The sequence below is a fragment of the Camelus ferus genome, chromosome 5 (genome assembly GCF_009834535.1).
Source record: "Camelus ferus isolate YT-003-E chromosome 5, BCGSAC_Cfer_1.0, whole genome shotgun sequence".
NCBI classification, from domain to species: Eukaryota; Metazoa; Chordata; class Mammalia; order Artiodactyla; family Camelidae; genus Camelus; species Camelus ferus.
The window spans coordinates 30,027,878-30,046,336 of NC_045700.1; positions in this window are offsets into that span (position 1 = coordinate 30,027,878).

Here is an 18,459-nt window from a genome sequence, read left to right on the forward strand (position 1 = left end):
GCTTCATTGGAGCAAGCAAGCAAGAAGAACCAGAGAGAGAGATGAAAGTCAAGTCTTTTTTATCCAAATCTTGGAAGCAACATTCCATCACTTTGGTATATTCTATTCATTAGAAGAAAGTTGTGGGGTCCAACCTATGCTTGAAGGGAGGGGTTTCCATAAGGGAAGGAATATCAAGAGGTGAGGATCACCATACCAGAAACTGCCTACCACATATATCCATGGAAAATAAATGCTTAAATTGTAATACTTTCATACAATGGAATATTACTCAGTGATTTAAAAAAAAGAACAAACCACTGATACTCACAGAAACATAGACAAATCTCAAAAAAATTTTACTCAATTATGTTGCACAAAAGAAAGTAGCTGCAAAACAATACACACTATAAGATTCCATTTATATGAAGTCCAAAACAGACAAAACTGTAATGATAAAAATTAGAACAATGCTTAACTCTGGATGTTTGAAGGGTATTCTCTGGAAAGGAGCATCAGGAAAAGTTCTCAGGTGCTGGAAGTGTTCTAGGTCTTGTTCTGTCAAAATTCATTGAACAAAAAACATCTAAGGTCTGTGCATTTCATGTAAATTATACCTTCATTAAAAGAATAATAAAGAAAAAATAAAAATAAGTCTTTAAAAAATAAGTTAGGTTTATTTCTTAAAAACAAAAGTTGTAATGTCAACATTCTGAACTCCTTTAATCAATGTTACATAAAATATATCAGTCTAATGTCATCTTCTTCCAACCCAAGAACCTAGACATGGTGGTGCAAGAAATGAGAAAGATGCTGAATCACCAGAGAAAAGCTACTTTAATGTAATCAGTTTGCATGATATCATGTCTGACTAAAATATAGAAATGGAGGAGTTTCATATTTCACTAATAATAAAAATAAACCTAAGATTAGTCAACTATCAAGTGGAACATAATGTTATTTTTTCTCCAACATTTTTATAGTAAAGAAAAAAAAATCAAAGTTACATGGTGTACAGAAGATCTTTTTAAAAAGATTTCTAAAAGCAGAATAAGAATTTTTCACACTCTAAATCTTAAAGGAGTGATCTTTTATTTTAATGAAACATAAAATCACTTATAGGAAAAACTTATTCTTAATAATTTCTCTTTCCTTTCTTCCTTTCTTCTTCACCTTTCGTCTTTAAGACTGTTCTCATATCCTTGACCTCCTTAACAAAAAAATATCACTGTTCATTATGTGAGATACTGGTTTGGTGGCAGTAAATCAACCAAACAAATAAATAAAAAGCAATGAGAAGTTTGTAGAGAATAGAAGTTAAAGTTAATTTCTCTCCCATATAACTTTCCAAGCATAAGGATATGACAGCACCACAGTGTCTAGAGTCCAGATTTTCTATCTTGTTGCTCTGCCATCTCTAGGCTGCCTTCTTCATCCATATTGTCCATGTCTATGTTTCAACTAGCAGAATTAGTATTCATCAGTTCTTTATATTCCATTGGCCAGAAATCAGTGGAGAATAATTAGTAGACAGTGCCACAGCTGTCTTCTGATGCCCTAACAATATAGGTGCTCCATAAACTTGATCACTGGGAAGTGATCACCATTTATATTTATATTAGAATACAAGTTTGGACTGCCATTCAAATATGGCAAAGCAAAGCACCTATTTACCCTCGTTGTCATTACACCAAATCTCACTGAAATCATGGTAAAAAATTTTTTAAAGAAAATGTCAAAAATTTACAAGCACAGAAAGGATGGGAGAGGAGATAATAGCAGCTAAGAGATGTTGAGAAAACAGACTTACGATAACTGACTTAGCAGACTAGAGGAAGTAAGAAATGAAATGTGCAGTAAGGTTGAAGGTGGAGGATGCCTAGAAGCATGCTGATTAGGCTGCCAAATCCATCAAAGTCCGAAATTAGAGCCACATGCTGTCTCCAAATGTGGGAAGCAGATGAGTCTGAAAACAGCAGGACTGGCTTGCATAAAAGCAAGTTCAACCACTAGATCTCACCACCTCTGCACAGCCAGGTAACAAGCCTTCCCTCCTCTGCAGAGGGCTTTAGGAGAGATGTCTCCAGGCAAATCTGAACAGACAGTTTAGTTATATGTTTGCCCATATTGAGGGTAGTTTTATAATCCTGTGGGAAGTTTAGAGCTGAAAGAGCAATACATACAGAGAAAACTAAGCAAATGAAAAAAGAGGCAAGTATTATCTTTAGAGATAATATCTTCAGAGGAAACATCCATCTTGTACAAGAATCGATATTTAATCATAGTATGCTACTTGGCTTAGCTAAATAGAGTGATCACACAGTCATAGTAATGTAAGCACTTAAATATTCATTTATATTTCTGGTATAATTATATTGGGAGGATGGGGGTAGGGTAGTGTGGAGATAGTAGGAAGAAAATAAGAGCTAAATACTTATTTTTCATTGTATAAAATCAATGGATAATAATTAAAAATGAAAATTAAGAAATATTAGTATAAATATAACAGAAATACAGAGGTAAATACCTGAAGAAACTATTGAAAGAATCTAAAATGATTGATTTTGGAAGTAGGAACTGAAGAGTTGGGACATACTAGATTAAAGAGAGGTCAGGCAACAAGTTCCAAATTTTGTCTTATAGAACTGTATGACTTTTAAAACTCAGATAAAAATTTAAAATTAAATTTTAAGAATTAAGGGTATTAAATGTTTCCTTTCCAAGAAGGAACTTTACTGAATATAAAGCTGACTTGAAGATATCTATCGTATTTTTTTTTTTTACTAATTGATGTTTCTGTTAAATATTAAACAAAACCTCTGCCCTCATTGTGCCTAGTTTTTTTTTTCTTTAATTAAACTTTCAATTTTGAGAAAATTATAGATTCACATGCAGTTGTAAGAAATAACACAGAGAGATTCCCTTTGCCCTTTATGCAGTTTCCCTCAATGGTAACATCTTGCAAAACTACGGCACAACATCACAACCGGAATATTGACATTGATACAGCCAGGAAACAGTTCTTTCATCACGGAGATCCCTCATGTTGCCCTTTTGTAGTCATACCCACCCTCCCTCTGCCTCCTCCCACTGCATCCCTGAACCCTGGCAACCACTAATCAGTTCTCTATTTCTATAATTTTGGCAATATAGAATTTTTCAAAAATGAAATCATACAGTATGTGAATTTTGGAGATTAGATTTATTAACTCAGCATAATTCCCTGGAGATTTGTCCAAGTTGTGGTTCTCACTAATTCATTCTTTTTCATTCCTGAGTAGTACTCTTAAGGAATAGATGTGTCACAGTTTGTTTGACCATTCATACTTTGAAGGATATCAGGGTTCTTTCTGGGTTTTGACTATTACAAATAAAGCTGCTATGAACATTTGGGTACAGATTTTTAAGGGATGTTATGCTTTCCATTTCTCTAAGGTAAATGCCCAATGATATAACTTTGGGGTCATAAAGTAGTTTTATGTTCTGGTATTTTTTTTTTTTTTGTGACAGTTTTATTGAAATAAAATTCAGCCATTTAAAGCATACAGTTCAATGATTTTTAATATATTCACTGAGTTGTGCAACCATCACTACAATTAATTTTATGGTATGTCATTGTGGTTTTGGTTTGCATTTCTCTAATGACTAATGATATTCAGCATCTTTTCATGTGCTTATTGGTCATTTGTATATCTTCTTTTGAGAAATGTTTGTTCAGATCCTCTTGTCATTTTTTAAGTTGGATTGTCTTTTTATTGATGAATTGTAAGAGTTCTTTATATATATTGGATACTAAATTCTAATCAGATTTTGTAAATATATTCTCCCATTCTAAGGGTTGTCTTTTCCATGTTTAGTTTTATAAAATACTACCAATCTGCTCTTCAGAAGAGCTTACCATTCTATATTCCTCCAGCAATGACTGCTCCAGTTTCTCTGCATTCTCATTAGCATTTGGTATTATTATTTTTAATTTTAGCCATTTTGATATTTGTATAGTGATATTTCATTACATTTTTACTTTTGTATTTTCTAATGGCTAATGATGTTGAACATCTTTCATGTGGTTATTTGCCAACTATCTACTTTCTTCAAGGAGTTATACATTTTGTTTATATGTTTGCCCACTTTTCTAATTGGATTATTTGGTTTTTTAATATTGAGTTTTGACAGTTCTTTATACATTCTTTGTCAGTTATATGAATTTCAAAATTTTCTCCCAGTTTGTAGCTTGTCTTTTCGTCCTGTTGACAGAATTTTTCCCAAGGCAAAAGTTTTTTGTTTTTTTCATTTGGTGAAGTCTAATTTAATAACTTTTCCTTTTATAGATGGTGTTTTGGGGTCCAGTCTAAGACCTAGTCCTTTGGTCCTGAAGTCTCTACCTAGTCTTAGAGTCTGAAGATTTTCCTTTTTTTTTTTTTTAAGTTTTGGTTTTACATTTTACCTTTGAGTACAGAATTCATTTGAGTAACTTTTAATGTGAGGTTTAAATCTTGGTTCATTTTTTGACCTATGGATGTCACATTGTTCTAGCACCATTTGTTGAAAGTGAAATCATCGGTAATCGTCAGTTAAATGCATTTCACCTGTAATCTGCCTTCACTAATCAACATGGTTTTAATTTTTGCTACAAAAGACTTGCATATCCTCCAAGCTGCATGTTGCTTAAACAGTAAGATGTTTGCCTGAGTTGTTTTTCCACAAACTTGGAGTCAGCTGTATCTAGTTTGACCTGAGCCAAGAGTCAGATATGTCTAGTTCCAGCTGAGCCAATTAAGACTGGATGGGGCCACCATCCCTTCAGCTGGGCATGCAAGTGTCCACTCGGTGACCTCTGGAACATGCAGAGGCCTATAGCTTAGTTATGCCTGTGCAGAACCATGAGTATCGCACCTTTTTTCCAATCACCTTTCCCCCTGCTCCCCATGCTCCCCACACCTCAGACCACCCTGTTTCTTTATACTTTACCCCATAAATATCCCAAGCCCCATGGCTTCAGGGAGGCAGGTTTGAGATTTGTTCTCCTGTCTCCTCCCTTGATGTACCTTGACAATCAACCCTCTCTTCATTGCAAACCTTGCTGTGCATCAGGCAAAACAAACCTGGTTCAGTAACAAAAGTCTATTCCCAGTTTTCCTCAATTGAATACTGTTTCATGTTTGTCGAAATGAGTTGGACATACTTGTGTGAGTCTATTTCTGGCTTCTTTATCTGTTCTGTTGGTCTCTGCGTCTATCGCTCAGTCAGTACCACTTTGTCTTAGTCACTACAGTCATTCGGTAGGCTATCATATCAGGCAGAGTGATTCCACCTACTTTATTCATCTTCTCCAAGGTTGTTTTAGTTGTTCTAGGACTTGTGTCTTTCCTTTTAAATTTTAGAATAAACTTATCTAGGTCGTCAAATACTCTAATTTTTAAATTAATTAAATGTGTATAATTTAAAAGAGCCATCTAGAGAATACTATCTCAGTAATTTATTTGTCTCTTTATTTTGAGACATATAGTCCAAGTTAGATTAATGTCTATGGCTGGCACTAATTGACTCCTTTGGCATTGTAGTTTAAAAAGTTGAGTAAGCCTTTAGGTTTTTATATTGCTTCAATTAAGGCAAATGGGAGTAAGGATAAGAAATTGCCATTTGTAGACCTCTAGCGCATAGCATGAATGTGGTTTACTATAAATATGTTATTCAATCAAATCAACAAGAAAGAGATAGCCAACCCAACAGGAAAGTAGACAAATAGTATAAACAGTTTTATACAAATAGTATAAATAATATAAATAATTTTACAACAAAGACATGAAGAAAGATGTTCAAACCCCCTAGTGAGCATAGAAATGCAAAAGATTAAAGTCATAGGAGATCTTTTGGGGGGCAGGATCTCTCCACATGTTAAACATGCACAGCCTTTAACCAAAAATTCTACTTTTGAGAATAATTTATCATACAGAATACTTAAATGCATATAGAAATATAAGACACAGGATATCCATGTTAGTGAGGCTTGAAAGAGAAAAATCAAAACAACCTAACCTAAGTTCATAAATATGGAACTCATCAAGTTAATTGTGTTTAGCCATATTATTTAATATTCTGTAGTAATAAAAAACAATGAAGGAGATCTATATATATTTACATGAAAAGATCTCTAAGGTATATTGGATAAATGAAAACATGTCAAAGAGTAACGTGTCTAATAAGCTTATGAATACATAAAAATGTAAATCTACAAATATGTGTAGAGATACGTAGGAATAGTAACTTCCAGGTCTGGAAGAACACATACGTCCAAATGTTCACAGAGGTTATATATGAGGAGGGAAGAGGATTGGAAGTAGATTGGGGAGGATGAGAATTAGAAAAGAGGACTTTCTGGCTTCATTTTATACATTTGTGTATTATTTTTACATTAAGCTTGTTTCATGCATTTCTTTAGTACTTACAATATTTTAAGATGTTGTGTGTGTGTATGTTTTAGATTAAATTGCTACCAACCTCAAGTAACTTTTAACATAAGTCAAATTAAATCTATTTGACTTAATAGAGTGTATAGGACTGATAAAGTATTGGCAGACGAAAATGAATTTGTCTCCCACATAATTTATTAGACTCTTAGATTTATGCTGTTTTTTAGGGATTGCTCCCAAATATTACTAAACAATTCCCTTGGCATTATAGACAAAGGCAAATCTGGTGCTCATTAGTGAGTCATTTTCTTTGGCTCTGATAAGACAAACACAGGATTTCAGAGGCACAGAAGTGAGCATTGACCCACTCAGACTGTAAGTGGCAGAGATTGTAAAAAGTTGACCATTGTTTTCATAGGCAAGGGATACTGGCCATCCATTCCTAATGGGGCAAGAATTTTCGATTTATTTTCTGAAGACTTGTTGAATTTGTGTCTATCTACCCCAGCCTCCAGCCTCCTTGCAAATGAATAGTTTCCCTATGGTTGCCATGTTTATCTGTCAGGGCTTTTGTTTGTAAGCGACTGAAACATGGCTATCTATCTTAAGCAAAAAAGAAATTTATTAGAAGGTCATCAGGGCTGACCAAATTGATGAGAGTCCAGATGTCCCCACTTGAGAAATAGGAATAATCTCAGGGTGGACTGTATGACCAGGTTGAACAACAGAAAACTTAGCAACAGTCACGCAAGAGGATAACAAGGCCTCTGCCTCTGTGATAAATCTGACCTCACAACCTCGCATGACAAAGTGCAGGACAGCATCCAACAGGAGGATCCAAAGCCATATATCTCCTGAATCTGACAAGGCCAAGCTGGCTACTAACTCCCACTGAAAATACATGTATTGGGAGGTCTCTCAAAAAGTAGATGAGAGTGCTAAAACAAAATGCCACAGTTTGCATGGTGGCCATGGCCAAGCGCAAAATTATGGACTTATTATTAACTTGTTAATATGGTGTTCACACAGTGAGATCAGAGCACAGTTCTTAAGATACCTGGCTTTTTCTTAAGATCACTCATTCTCATATAGGAATAATATATCTTACCAATATCAACAATTATAAAGTGGTTTTATTTCATTAACAATCAAGAACAACCACGTATTGGGGAAGAAAGTACTTCAAAGTATATAGGAGGCCAAAAATAGTGTATCATACTTTTTTTTTTTCAGCCATAAGAAGTTATAATCAGCTTTAAATAGGTAAAAATGGTACATTTAACAAATGCATTAATATGCTCTTCCTCCTGAAATCCCACTGAAATAACACTAAATGGTTATATTTTTAAAGATATTTATCTAACATGAAAATTTTGGAAGCTAGAAAACAGATGTGAGAGTGGCAACTACTTTAGCAGAGCAAGAAAGCTAAATCCTATCTTAGTGGTGAAGGAAACTGAGAAGCAAACATTACACTGCAGAGAGAAAGGGAAAAAGCCTTTTTTTTTAAAAAAAAATTTAAACAAATACCAAAAGTTTCATCTAAGTAAAAAAAAAAAAAAAAAAGAAAGAAAGAAAGAAAATTAACCACAGAACAATTTTTAAAAGCTAACAGGATCATTTGTATATTTATTCTGAAAGCTAGTATACAAGAAAGGTAATTTGAAAATTTCTTTTAAAGTTCCTATTAACTATTATTTATGGTATATTCCATAACACTGATATCAAGCTATTACAGATGTACAAGTTAATATGGTATAACTTTACAGTTTTGCTAGTTGACTGATTTTTATTTTAACCTTGGATACTAATGGTTCAAAGTTAATATTATCAGTCCTATTGGTTATTATGTCACAGATCTGAAGACATGGTTAAATTCATCAAGCTAGGGGGAAACACTGATTTTGAAGAAGTGGTAAAAAATGTAAGGATTAGTTGAAGATGTGTTGAGGAACCAACATAACTCCCAGATCCATGCAACTCTGATCAGCTTCACCACTGCTCTTCTCCTTTATAGAAGACTAGAGGTTTTTTGTTTTTGTTTTTTTTTCCCACCAACTTTGAAGAGGGCAAAATAGAGGATCTCTGGACAGGAAAAAATCAGTCACAATAGAGAGCAGAAGTGATGGACTTAAAACAGAAGGATTAAGTGGATATTTTCATAGTGAATGCTGAGCCCCTGGCTCTTTCCCTACTCAGCTTCCAGGTACCTCAGCCAGACTAACCTTTCCAAGAAAGTCGTTGGAAGATTCTGATCTGGGGAGGAGGGCCAATCTAAGAGCTCAGACCTAAGCTATGTTTCTCAAAGACACAGCCCACCCAGATCACCTTAGAGTAGAGATCATGACCAGTAGAACTCACCTGTGCACCCTGGGTCTCCGTTTCTTTTTTTACTTCCAATTCTTAATTACAAGCAAACAAGGGTTACCAGAAATTGAGAAAGTATCTAACACACACACACACAAAAAAAAAACAGTGATGAAAACGAACGAATGAAAGGAACCTGGAGGAAACAGATACTAAGCAGGAAGAAGAAAACTTCAAAATCCAACAAACCAATATCCTCATACAGTCAAAAGGACTGTACATCCATGAAATATAAATATCTACCTTAGAATGGCTCATTCCAGGAGAAGAAAAGAGATTTTGGGGCAGGGATGGGGGAGAGGGGAGGGAGGCGGGCAGAGGGTGGGGGGATGATGGCAGAAATGAAAAGCTCAGTAGAAGTGTTGTAAGATAATTAGGTAAATCTTTCAAAAAGTAAACAAAAAGACAAGTGTGAAAGTCAGAAGGAAAGATTATGAAAACTACAGGATAAGACAAGTTCCAACATCTAATATACAGTAATATGAATGCTAGAAAGAGACAACTTGAGAAACAGAGAGGAGGAAGCAGCAAAATAATCAAGAAAAATTCCCAATATACAAGGGCATAAACTTCCAGATTCTAAGAGCCCACCGTCCAAGACGATGGTGGGAGAAGTCTCTCAAAAAAGACACAACTTCAGCACCCAAGAGGTCAGGGGTTCAATCCCCAGTACCTCCTCCAAGTGGAAATCAGTGAAGAAACCTAATCACCTCCCCCTCATAAAAAACAAACAATACAAGCCAAAAAAGACACAACTTTGTGAACTTTCACAGCACCAGGGACAAAGAGAAGATTTAACAAGATTCTGAGGTTGGGGAGACAGAAATTCGGGAATCAAAATAGCATCGGACTTCTCAACAGCAACACTGAAAGCTTGACACAATGAAGCCACGTCATTAAAATTCTGAGAAGGATTATTTCTAACTGAGAATTCTGTAAATCATCAATCAAGCATATTGGCCAGGATCCTGGCAGGAAAGAGATGGGGCACTCCAGGACGATAATGGAAATGGCTTAATAAAGGAACTGGCTGTAAAGGTTTGAGCTGAGCCCATTACCACCAGGGCACAAAGGGAAGACCGAATTACCAACATGCAGAGGGTAGCTGCATCCTTTAGTAGAGGAGGCAGACAACTGCCTCAAGCTGACAGGAAGGAGGCCCCAGCCTCCCTCCTTCTGCCTCCCTCCAATCTCCTGCCTGTTTCCCATTGGCCAGGCACCCTGAAGGCCAGGTGGGAAGTGACTCCAACAATGCTGTCTGTAAACCTCAGCCCCCAGAAACTGAGTAGGGTGGAAAAGGATTGAGTATGCTATGAAAACTAGACTTGTTAAAATACACAAAGTCTTTAGAATAATGCCCATCACTTTTTAAACACAATGTATCTTAGCTATTGATGTTAGTTTCACTATTATTATTGTCATTAACAGGGAACTATTAAAATTCACGTAAAATCAAATACTGACAAACTTTCCAACCGTTTTATAAATCCCTTTCATCTTTCACTGATAAGATTTTTCGATACAAATACATAAAATATATTATGAAATTTTATTAGCATAAAAATATTTCCCCTGACTCCCAGAGACTTTGCAAATCTTCCCCAGATTTACTAATGAGACATCATTTGGAATATATTTTTGTTGGACTTACTGGTAGTGATGTGTAATTCAGAAGTAGTGTGACTGGGCAGAGATAACCAAGAGAATTAAGTCAGCATAACTATTTTCCAGGAAAATATTATGGCCTCAATAGTATCTTCCCAGGAAGTAAGTTAATCAGATCACCATAGCGCAATGTTCCACAAAACAAGTATTACATTCCCCAAAAGTGCTAAATAGAATGGGCATGAGACTGGGGTGGGTGGAGCACATCATAATAAAATAATAGAACTGGATGGACCTCAAAATACGATTAGTTCAAAACACAAATAGTCATTATTACAGAAAACATATTGTTCCATGTTTCACCTCCAAAATAATCAATGTGGTGTACACAAATAATAATGAGATATCAGTTTTAGTCTACCAAATTAGCAAAGATTTTAAAAATTATGTTATCTAGTATTTGTCAGAGTAGAGGAAAAATGGTACTCATACTGAAGGTGGCATGTGTCTTAGTGCAAACCTTTCTAAAGAGTAAGCTGGTGTTATATATTAAAAGTTCTTCAAACATTCATATCCATCCCTGCTGACATGGAGGAGACAGGTATGCAAAAACGTATCGTACTATGCATAATAGAGATGTGTTCTGTGCGTTATGGGAGCAAAGAGGCAGAACTGACTCAAGAGGTTAACTGCTTGAGAAAAGTAAAGGTCATGTCTCAAAGAGATGGCAGTTGGATAGGATTTTGAAGAAGTGAGAGTTCATCTGGCAGAGAGAAAAATTTGAGAAGCTAGTCATACTTCACCATAATCACACATCACTATGGAAAAAGAGACACACAGAAAGGCAAGGCATTCTCATCCACAGTGAGAATTTTGATGTATCTGAAGAGGTGGGAGGTCGCTCCTGACACTGCTTTCAAAATCGTAATGTGGAGACAAGTGAAGCAATTGCCCATCTGCAACACTTCCTCCCTACAACCACCAAAACACCCCACTCTGGTGATAAAGAAGATGAAACTACAAGGCTGACATAGAGACAAATATTTAGGAAGCTAAAGTGGAATTTGTCCCAAGCAAAAGGGCAGCCAGGTTAGCAAGGAGAGGAAGGGGAATGGTCATGAGCTGGTCAGGGGCAAGTAGCCTGAGACGCCACACCACTACTTATAATTATATTACATTTTTAAGAATAAAATAATTATATTTTAAAGTAATGATACTATTTTGAGAAAAATTCGATTTTAATAAAAAAGCAATGTTTGCCACTTTTACACATGGACTTCTACAACAATTCATCCACAAGCACACTAGGAAGAGTGATAGAGATGAGGAAAATTTGGGATAGATTTTTTTAAAACCGCAGCAAGATCTGAATGTAGCAGGTAACAGCAGGCAATGACTGGTGTTAACTAAAAGAGAGAGCAGCAGATGTCTGCCTGCATTCTGAGTCTCTGAGTCTCTTCCACTTCCCTGGTTTAGAGTGATTTTCTCTCTCCTCCCTCATAAATTTCTTTTTCCATCTCCTCATCTCTTCTTAATTGGGAAACCCCTGGCGGAGAAGGGGGTGGGCCAGCGGTCATGGTACACAGTGCCCCTCACATCCTGGCATGCACATTTTCTCTGACTAACTGGGAGGGACAAAAGCCAAGAGGGGAAAGAGAGGAAATTCCACTTGGAGAATCCTAAATGCATACTATCTCTTGGAATATCTTTCTTCTTTTTATGTCCTCAAGCAACCTGTGTGTGTGTGTGTGAGAGAGAGAGAGAGACAGACAGACAGACAGAGACAGTGAGAAGGAGGAGGAGGAAGAGGACAGGAAGGAGGAGAAGAGGAAGAGGAAGAAGAAGAAAAGGAGAAAGGGGAGAGGGAGGAAGGAGGTAAAGAGAATTGGAAGTTATTCAGCTGTCAGTCGGTTTGCAATTCTGTTGCCATCTCTACCCCACTCTACTCGTGAGGAAAAGAGATATAAGGACAATGACAATTTACATTTTAAAATATGAATTTATGTTTTATTCTGATTTGTGACTGATTTATCCAGGGACTAGTAGTCATGTACTATAAATAATTTTCCAAAATTAAGCATGTTATCCAGTATAGCATAGGGAATACAGTCTATAATATTGTAATAACTTTGTGTGGTGACAGATGGCAATTAGACTTACCCTGATGATCATGTTGTAATGTATAAAAGTATCAAACCACTATGTTGTACACCTGAAACTAATATAACTCAATTATACTTCAATTTAAAAAAGGAAGAGAGAAAAAAAATGTTACCTGAATTGCCCTACTCCAGTGGAACACTTGATGTGGACTTCTTTGAAAAATGTGCTATAAAGCACCAAAGGAGCTAGCATTTATTGAGTGCCTGTTGTATACCTGGTACTGCTCATCTGTTAGCTCACTTAAATCTCACAGGAACCCTGCAATTTATTTACCCACACATTACAGACAAGTAAATGGAAGTTCAGTGAGATAAAACGACATGCTTAGGGTCACAGAGCTAATTTGTCTGACTTCAAATCCATTCTCTTCTCAGTACCATACTATCTCTCTTACAGATTATCATTATTCTTATGATGGGTATGCTTCTCGGGTTGAAGGTGCTATTTTTCAAGCCACACCTATGAATTCAGTAACTGCTATATTTGTGCCAGGGTTTTTCTAGAACAGGGTTATTTTCAAAAGGTATGTTCATTTGCTCAACAAACCTCACAAATGTGACAGTGGTGTCCTGAATTCACGTTTGTTTCAGAAAATGTTGTAAGAATGAACTCTTCTTAAGGTCGCCTGAGAGAAATTCATTCTACCTGGGGAGGATAAGGGAAGTTTTCATGTGGCATAAGGAAGCAAAATTTTAAATTACAAATAGATTTTTTTCTGGTGGAGGAAGGGAGAACATAGATGCATGTGGTACGTTTAGAAATGGCAAATATCAACACCCAACAAAAAAATGGGCAAAGGTTGTGTGAAAAGCAATGTGCAGACCTCTAGCACTAACACTCTGAGTGGATCCAATGGAACAGCAAAAATGAAATACGGAGATATGTCCTCGTCATACTTGAAATGATCATAAAGTAGACTCATGAGTGCTGACATTCTTGACTCTCATTTCTTCCTCCCCAAACCAAAAAGGGATAAGAGATCCACAGTTCTGGGATCTCCTAATTTGGAGAACTCCACATTCTCATAGGTAGCAGGGATTACCAAACTTCAGACATGCTTCATGATAACTATAAGGTGCATTAGAAACTATAAGGTGCACGTTTACCTGTCTGAGAATTCTGCTTCTGTTCAACAGAGTCTGCACCAACTATTGTTGGGAAAGGATTGAATCTGATGCCTATTGGGATGTTACAGTAGCTTATATTGTGGAAATACCAGTTCCCCTTCCCTTCTGAGGGTGAAAAGTCAGTGAGGGTACTGCTCTGTCTCTGGCCCAAGCGCCCACCCTCTTTGCTCCAGTTAGGAGGGAACAGTTCTGCTATCTTCCTCTTACTGGGCCAGAGTTCCTAGTTGACCATTCTGGATGCTTCCCCAGTCACACAAATGTTTGCTGAAGGGATCCTTTCTATTCCTAACAGCCGTTGCTACGTGTTCAGAGCAATCCTGGAGCCAATCCCACCTTTAGTAGCAGTACTTTCCTGCCTATGTATTTTCCTCTACGAATGTATTTTTAAAAAAATTTTATTTGGTGGCAGCGGTGGAATTTCTATATAGGAGAGATTTAAGGGCTAAAATTTGTTTCTAAGGAGGAGACTTTTAAATCTGATAGTATGCATGGAGTGCTATTGAAACATGGGTAAATAAATATTTCAAAAATTTGTTGTCAGCTGGCCTTGAGATGAGTTAAGGCCGTGGGACCCAAGGCCACGATCAGAGCATGTTTATAGTATGCAGTAAATAATTGCTACACGCATGTGTCAATTATATAAGATTCAGAACAAAGAAAATAGAAGTACGCATGTGCTAGAGATATTCTGTAAGCCTAATGAACAAAGAAACTCAGACTGCGCACGTGCTGGCAGAAAACAGATAAAAGCAGGACAGGTGCATCATAGGCACACCTCCTTGTGGCAATAAAGTGTTGTTAACCCCCGTGGTGTCTCTGGCTGGTCTGTCTGGCGGTATGGCAACTCCTTGTGCATTTTTTTGTTTGGGCCGCTCACCTCCTAGAACCACACATCAACCTCCCTCAGCCGACATTTGTCGATGTGTATGTGTTGTTGTATATGTTTATTTTTATTTATTTATTCTTCTAATAGCACCTGATGTCAAGATATACTAAATATATGGTAATACACACACACACGCGCGCACGCACGCACACTTTGGCATTCAATTAAAAAGTCTCTCCCTTTAAAACAGATTACTGTCCTTAATTCTCCCAAATAAACACATCTAACTGGACCAAGGAGTCACAGAAGTTCATGAATGAGAGAACTCCTGAAAAGAGTCTTGAAGGTTAAAGGAATTAGGGAAAGAAACATGTTGTAGACAGTTTCTTGGCCTTTCAGAGGTACTTTCTGGCTTCAAGATAAAATTCAAACTCCTTAGGTTTACAAAGAAGACTTGGCTTGTGCTTCCCCCTCGCCTCATCTCAGATCACTTCCCCATCTCCTACTGTGACCCTTTCCCCAGCTATACTGAAAAACTTGCTGCTCTCCAAAGGAGTCAGCTGCTTCAGTTTCTGAACCTCCGCATGTGTATTTTCCTTTGCTTGGAACATTTCGGCCCTGGCAAGATTAGTGCATCCAAATACCAAAGACTGTTTAAAGATAATTCTTTGTTTAAGAATCCAACTAATAATGTGTCTAATGCAATTAGCCATCATGCTTCATCACATTATATGCAATACTATCTTCCATTTCAAGGATACCACAGCATGATTTATGTGCCAATCTCCCCTTTATCCTTAGGCCATCAATATCTCAGAGTGTTGGCTGTGCAATGACGGGGTATTAGATAGGTATAAAGGCTTCAGAAAACATCTCATTTCCCTTCTCTGGGAGATAATATGTTGACTTTATTAATGATATGCGAACAGCAATCAACAGACTGGGGTCTTGGTCCAGATTCTGATAAATATGACCTTGACAAGCCAAGACAGCTTAATTTCTCTGGGTTTCTGTTTCTGCACCCACTAAATGAGGGTATTAGAAGGAGCTCTCTCTCAGGCTTCAAATTAGGTAGCAGATCAAATAAATTTTTTCTTTTAAAATTTTTCTAAATTAATTTAACTTTAATTACTCAGTAACCAACATTGTTATTTAAATAACTCGAATAAGACTAATTTAAAAACCTTTCCCATCAACCTTGGAATTCTTTCTTCTCATTCTTGACACTGCTGTGCAATATTCCAAAATATGGCAAAACCATCACTTACTCAATCGACATTCCTTTGTCGATTGACATCACAGCTGCTTCTAATTTGTCTGATTAGACACACTGTTAGAGGGAACATCCTGCTAAGAAGTTGTATATTTTCTAATGTATCTGCTTTACTTACAACAATAAGTCTGTGCTCCAAACTTTGTCCCCACCATATTGGCTGAGAAGAATTAAAACGAGGGTCTCCAGTGTATGCAGGTTAAAGCCTCCTTAAGTTGGGAGCTAGAGAATAGCGACAACAAAACATTTTCACGTGAAATCAGACAACTGTAATATGGAACAGTGAACATCAGCCATGGGCAGTGGTACCTTGGAAAAGGACGAGAGGGCTGATATGCAGGTTGTTGATTCTTTCGAAGTTTGGGCCAAGGTTGAACACTAAAAGGGGCTTAGAGATGGGAGTAAATCCTTGAGAGAACCCCAGAACCTCACAGCAAGAAAAGCCACTAGATTTGCTGAGTCACTGGAGCCATAAAGACAGGAGACACCAGAGAATCCCTTATCTTGCTCCTCACTGTGGGTCTTGTGAAAGGAACACATGGAATTACTAGCCAGAGTAGGAGGAACCAGGAGGAGCCTGCTAAGGGAGGTCAGTGACCACCTGACCTGGAGAATTCACACCAGTGAAAGAAAAGCCCTGGGCCAGTGGTGGGTGGGCCACCACAGAAGGAAAAAGTAAAAGTAAAAGAAGACTAGTCCTACTGAAAGTGCCAAACAGGCCAAGGAAGACTGGTGAACTGACTTCAGATGCAATAGGAATTCTATGTACTGAACATGACTAAATGCCAGCATGATGCTAGGGGCTTTCATAGTCAACATCTCCTGGGGTCCTCACGGGTACTCTAAAAGGGATGTTATTACACATTCCCATTGGACATATGAAATCACATTGTAAAGCAAGACTCAGAGGACCCACCCTTCCTTTCTTCTTTTCTTCCTTCCATCCTTCCTTTTAAAATTATTTTTTCAGAATCTGTGGTGTACTAGGTACTATTCTTGGCACTGTGCTTAGAGAAGCAAACCAGGAGACAAGGTCCCTGCTTTCCTGGATGTGGATTCTAGCAGAAGATGAAAAATAATAAAACAAACAAATGAGCTAAAATATAAACAAATACATAAACAAGAAAGAATACTAGACTGCAATAAATTTATTTAAGAATATGAGGTTGTGATGAATTAGAGTAGGGTAATATCAAGGAACTTCTGAGGATGATGGAATTGCTCTCCATCTTGACTGTGGTGGCTACACAACTGTATACATTTGTCAGAATTCATAGAATGGTACACCTCACAAAGGGTGACACCACATATAAATTAAATCTCAAAAAACTTGACCTTTACAAAATAGGATCCTACAATAAAAAGTCACAAGAGGCTGCTTAAGATTGGGCAACAAAGGCCTCACTGAGAAGGTAGTAATGAAGTTGAAATTTGAATATAAAGAAGATGAAGGGAAACCAGGCCTTTTTGCAAAATCACTAAGGTGGGAATAAGCCTGGCATGTTCAAGTTGAAGCAGGGTGGGTGAGGTTGGAGATGTTAACAAGAACCAGGGGATGGGCGAGGTTAGAAACCAACATCAGGAGACTGAAGTTATTTTCATGCCACAGGAGAACTTAGGTTTATAAGCAGAAGAATAAGTTTTGATTCACACTTTTAAAAGATTATTCAGGCTGCTTTGCAAAGAATGACTTGTAGAAAGCAAGAGTGGAAGGAAACAGGAGGCTACTATAATAGTCCAAGCAGGAGATTAGATGCCACAGACTAGGGTGGAAGCACAGAGACAGAAAGCAGCAGATTTAATACAATATAATGGTATTATATTAGTTAGAGTCACAAGTAAATCCCAGTCTCAGTGGCTTAACACAGTAGAATTGTGTTTGGTTTTCCCGCCTGGTGTGCTTCTATCTGGTTATGTAGAGAATGAGGCTCCTTCTACCTTTTGACTGCACGCTCCTCTAGGGCCAAGGATGTTCTCCTCATTCAGTCATCAGATGGCAAATTCTTGACCACTTGTGGGAGATTTCTATGGGCCAGGTCTGAAACTGCTATACATCAAGTAAACCCCCACTGTATTAACTAGAATCAAGCCACATACTCCATCCACCTAACTTCAAAGGAGGTAGAGAAATGTAGTTGATGACTGTGCCCAGGCAGAAAGGGAACCTGGTTTGGTAATCATCTAATGATCACTGCCACCATTTTGTTTTGGAGGAAGAGATCCAGGACATGGGAATGGATTGGATGAAATTGGTAAGAGGAAGAGAGGAGTCAAGAAGGAAGCCTCAGAATTCTCTCACTAGTGACGCTTGGTAACAGAGGTGAAAGATGATCTAGGAGATATGCTTGGTTCCTCACCTTTCTCTAGCCTCACCTGTTGTACTAAAACAAGGGATGATGAGTGGAAGGAGACAAAAAGATCTTGCCCATAGCAATTGAGCAGAACATATAGGCAGAAAAGGAAGAAGTCATTTCTAAAGCAAAGCTGTCCCTGATGATATAAAGTTATTTCCTTGAAGAAGGATGTACTAACCTGGCTGATTATACCAATACTTAGTAAGCAGAGCCACCAGTCTCAGTGGTGGCAAGCAGCAGCTAGTGTTGCCAGGATTATCAGTAGTGAAGATGCTAAGACCAAAAATCTTCCTGGTAGATCCTCCCTTCCCTGGGTCAGAGGATGTGGAAAAACAGTGAGCATAGTATTACCTTT